Genomic DNA, 5,591 nt, shown 5'->3' on the forward strand with positions numbered 1-5,591 from the left:
TGAATGACTAAATAACTGCACATACTGTTTCCCTCAAATTCTTAAGCTGATATTTCTCAGACGTTTGGACCCTACTGTACAATTATTTGTTTCACATTATTATCAAATGGACATGAAACATGTTCTCACAGGTCACACTCTGACAACTGGAACATTTAAACTAAACTGCCATTTTTCATTGAATTCATCTTGCCGACAATTTTATCTAAAGCGAGGTACAAAACGATCAAGATTCAAGCTTGAACTCTTCTTCCCACGCGTCGGTTTTCCACCCCTGGGTAATTCCCCCGGGGGGAGTTTCACGTAGGGTCCCATGTCTAAGGGGAGCGCAGAGGGAGCCAGGGCAGGGAGGGTGGTTGGGGTGGATGCACGCTGGTGCAGACCTGAGTCTGGCTCCTCCCAGAGCAGCAGAGCAGGGCCACACACTCACGTGAACTCGGTTCAGGGACTGCAAGCAACCAGCGAGTAAGTGAAGGTTTCCATATGCTCCGACCACCCAGAGAGAGAAGCCTCATTAGATATGGGTTTTGGATCACATGTTGTCCCCCATAATGGCTGTTACAAGAAATGTGGGGCCTCTTCTGGCCTGTTGGATTCCCTTGAGCCTCCTCTCTCTCTCTATTTTCTCGGTCTGTCTCTCTCTCTCTTTGCCCTCTCTCTTTCTCTTTCTCTCTTTCCCCTTTATTTATCTCTCTCTGCTCTTTCTCTTCACATGTTGTCCTTCTCCTTTGTTTGTTCATACAAACAACCACACACACTTACATCCGCCTTGTCGAAAGGAGATGGATGGACATGTGTCTCTGGTGTGTGTCTGTGATGTGTGCGTGTGTGTGTGATGTGTGTGTGTGATGTGTGTGTGTGATGTGTGTGTGTCTGTGATGTGTGTGTGTGTGATGTTTGTGTCTCTGATGTGTGCGATGTGTGTGTGTGTGTGTGTGTTGGCAGTGCTGGCCAGGTATATTCAGCTAGCATGGCTCATTACATCCCACAACCATGATGTCGTGCCTGAAATTTTGAAGCCTCTCCTGCCGATCCCTCCTCCCCTCCACTTCCTCCCTCTCTCATCACCTCTCATCTTTTCCCTCCCTCCCTCCCTCCCTCCCTCCCTCCCTCCCTCCCTCCCTCCCTCCCTCCCTCCCTCCCTCCCTCCCTCCCTCCCTCCCTCCCTCCCTCCCTCCCTCCCTCCCTCCCTCCCTCCCTCCCTCCCTCCCTCCCTCCCTCCCTCCCTCCGATTTTCATATTTTCTTTTTCCCCTCCTCCTCTCCTCCCGCCTATCTTCTTCTTCTCTGGTGCTCCTCCACCACATCCCTGCCCCGTTGTCTCCCCCGAGCAAGCCAACATCTCCTCTGTTCGGTGTCAGCAGACTTTATCACTCCTGTGAGGGATGGTCGACAATCTGAGAGAGGCGGCCATTACGGAGCGCAGCTGCAGTTCCAGTGGCAGAGGGCCTCTGGGCTGAGTGATGGATCTGACTGCAACTGCCGCTACGCAGCAGCCGCGGCTCAAACGCTGGGTGATCGCAGGCCTAACGAGAGAGCAATCTCCTGCCGCCCCCGCCGTGTGACGGATGGCTGGAGGCAGCCGTTAGTATTGGCAAGCGATTGACGCGGACGAGGTTATTAAGAGTTCCACCCCCCACCCACCCTCTCCCCCATCCCCCCCACTCCCCCCACTCCTCCCTTACATTCCTGACCCCTCTTTAGTGTCCTACCGTCACACACACACACACACACACACACTCCTCCCTCACAGACACTGACCGCTGGTTGACATCCTCAGATGTTCAGAGGGGGGAGAGGGGGGGAAGGGAGAGGGGCGTGCGTCATCCATCACCAGCTGAGGCCTGTTACTGCACTTACTGTTACAGACACGCTTCTGAATACGCTGTTGTCTTCTTCCTCACCTGCAGATTGCTCAGGGCGGCCATGTTTGACGCACCTCCAACATCAGGTTGTTAGGACATTTTCTCTTCAGACAATACATCAAACGTATTCTTATATCTTATATCTCTGGCTTTGTCCATAACTAACAGATTGTGAAAATATGTAATTCTTGCATCCACTGGTTGGTTTGAATTGTTGATGGTTATACAATACTACCCAGTACCATAAACAATCCCGTAAGATGTATATATCTACTGTATCTGAATTTTGATTCAGAAACAATTCCCTCTGATCAACACCCACGTGCACATTTGCCCCCCCCAAACATAATATAAAAAATGTGTATGACAACATTGAAAATTTGTCACGGTGAAAACCTTGTCTGTAGCAATGTTTTACCCCAGAGGACTCTGGGTAGTCACACACACACACACACAATCATCCATATGAAATGGTCAGCTACTCTAGAGGTCAGAAACCAGGGAGGGAGGGGGGGTGTGGAGAGGAGGAGGAGGGCAGGAGGAGGGGAGGAGGAGGGGAGGAGGAAGGGGGGAGGAGGGGAGGAGGAGGGGAGGAGGAAGGGAGGAGGAAGGGGGGAGGAGGGGAGGAGGAGGGGAGGAGGAGGGGTGGAGGAGGGGAGGAGGAGGGGAGGACGGGTGGCAAAATAAAGTGAAAGAAAGATGGAGGGTAGTGGAAAGAGAGAGGAAAAAGCCTCCGCTTGTTAGAGGAAAACAAACATCCCGTAGCAGGCTGCTTAGCAGCGCTGCTCTGCTGCCCGGCTGATGAAGAGACCGTGTCTCCCGCTAGCACGCCAGCACAGGGACCACTCCATCTCTACTGGGGGGGGGGAGAGAGGGGAGGGAGGGAGGAGGAGGGACAGTGGGGAGGAGGAGAGAGAGAGGAGGGAGGAGTAGAAGAGGGAGGGAGGAGGGTAGGGGAAGGAGAAAGGAGAGGGGTTGTAAGAGACGGGAGAGGAAGGGAGAGAGGAGAGGAGAGGAGAGGAGGGAGGGAGGGAGGAGGAGAGAGTAGAAGAGGGAGGGAGGGATGGATGGGAGAGAGAAAGAGAGGAGGGGAGGAGATGGGGAGAGAGGAGGGAGGTTTCATCCCTGCTCTCCCTAGTGGTTCCTGCTTACAGTACGGCACAGCCTCTCTGGTCATGTACTACTTAATGCCACGTACAGAAACACCCTGCTACTGTAGGCTCCAGCTGCAGGAGACCCACTTAGCTCAACTGCGCCCTGAGCGAAAACACTGGGGATGATGGGCTGGGACACTGCTGGGACACTGCTGGGACACTGCTGGGACACTGTGTGGGACACTGCTGGGACACTGCTGGGACACTGCTGGGACACTGCTGGGACACTGCTGGGACACTGCTGGGACACTGCTGGGACACTGCAGGGACACTGCTGGGACACTGTGTGGGACACTGCTGGGACACTGCTGGCACACTGCTGGGACACTGCTGGGACACTGCTGGGACACAGTGTGGGACACTGCTGGGACACTGTGTGGGACACTGTGAGGGACACTGCAGGGACACTGCTGGGACACTGCTGGGACACTGTGTGGGACACTGCTGGGACACTGTGAGGGACACTGCAGGGACACTGCTGGGACACTGCTGGGACACTGTGTGGGACACTGCAGGGACACTGCTGGGACACTGTGTGGGACACTGCTGGGACACTGCTGGGACACTGCTGGGACACTGCTGGGACATTGCTGGGACACTGCTGGGACACTGTGTGGTACATTGCTGGGACACTGCTGGGACACTGCAGGGACACTGTGTGGGACACTGTGAGGGACACTGCTGGGACACTGCTGGGACACTGTGTTGGACACTGCAGGGACACTGCTGGGACACTGCTGGGACACTGCTGGGACACTGCTGGGACACTGCTGGGACACTGCTGGGACATTGCTGGGACACTGCTGGGACACTGTGTGGTACATTGCTGGGACACTGCTGGGACACTGCTGGGACACTGTGTGGTACACTGCTGGGACACTGCTGGGACACTGTGTGGTACATTGCTGGGACACTGCTGGGACACTGTGTGGGACACTGTGTGGGCTTGTTAGTTATGTGCTCGGCTCGGCTGGGGACGTGTTGATTCAAGGTAAATAATGGAAGAGGTCTATGTCACGTCACTGGAATCCAGCTTCAATTACGGAAATCTGGATGAATGACTCGGTGAGCCTTCGTATCAGTTTGTGTTTCTAGGTTTTTCTATATTTAGGGAACATCTGTCAAGGATAATTGTGTACTGCTGGATCACACTAGAGGTGATTTATGCATTTTCTTATAAGTCTAACCCCAATTTCATTCTGTGCGATTCTTTTAATGTTGATGTGTTTGCCATCCTGTCAGGAAATGCTTTCATGAGGATTCCTCTGGACCAGCCCATCAGTTCAGCTGGCCAGCTTCACATCTCCGTGTTCCACTGAGTGAACTACATGATCCATCTGAGTGTTTGTTAGTCTGTGTGTGCGTGTGTGTGTGTGTGTGTGTGTGCGTGAAAGACAGAGAGACAGATGGGGGGAGACACATCCTGTTGGGAGGGGTGAGGGGTGGGGACAGAGGGGAGAAGGGGGGTGTGAGTTAAGTAACAACCGACCATAAATACTACCCAAATGTGATTTGCACCGAAGCCATTGTCATGAAACTGTGTTCGGCACGCGAGAGATAGAGACGGAGGGAGCCAGCTCCCAGACAAGGAAGAGAAATAAGACGTATCCATCAAATTAACACATGGGAGACTTGATTGTAATCTCGGCTCAACTCTATTGTGGCTTTGTCCTGGCCTAGCCCCTCCGGCTGGGTCATTCATCAATGCAAAGCTAATAGCATCAATATGAATCTAACTAAAAATCAATATTTCATTACCAAATTGTTAGCGGGAATGAAGAGGAACGAGCGGGGGGGGGGGGGGGGGCTCTGCGGAGGGAGCATCTGGAGTTCAGTCAGACAGCGTGAGTGATGGCGGACGTTGGGGTGTTGGGGGGGTGGGGGGACGTGGGGGGATGTGGGGGGGCGTGGGGGGGCGTGGGGGGACGTGGGGGCGGGGGAAGGACAAGGAGGACAGCCTGAATAGCGTGGCAAGGTGCTCTCTCTCCCCTCGCTGACCAGCGACCACGCCAGGTGGGCGGTCTCTCCCTGAGGCTGGACTGAAGCCTGCTTGTCTGGTGAATGCCGGCCGTTCCTGTACAGGAAAGCACAGAGAGAGGGGAGGACTTGCAGAAGATGGCCCCGGGCCGGAATTCAAACCGAGGTCCTTGCGGTTAGGCTATGGCCCATGTTTTACGCCCTCTACCTGGTGGGTCACAAGTTCTGAATATGTGTCTCGCTGCACAGATGATCCAGGTGAAAGCACACCTGAGATGTCTTATCTCATAAAGGATCATAAAGGAGAGCAGAGGGGGACAGTCAAACAGGAAATGGACCACACGCAGAACCGGCAAACAGGATATTCATCCTGGGATGTCCAGAAGTGATCGATTAAACGCATTGACTGTGAACCCCTTCCCTCTGTTAGGGGTAAACACCCGTCGCTCCTGCAGTCAGGACATCCCTAACACGCATCTGATTGCACTGAACTAGACAAAGCAGCTGTTTGCGTACAACCTTCAACGTAATTCACCCCAACCTTATATCCAACCCCCAGCCAAAAAAGCCCTCTCTGCTTTAACCCCCAAATCAAT

Source organism: Hypomesus nipponensis, chromosome 4 (genome assembly GCF_054491055.1).
Source record: "Hypomesus nipponensis isolate SF chromosome 4, ASM5449105v1, whole genome shotgun sequence".
Taxonomy (NCBI): Eukaryota; Metazoa; Chordata; class Actinopteri; order Osmeriformes; family Osmeridae; genus Hypomesus; species Hypomesus nipponensis.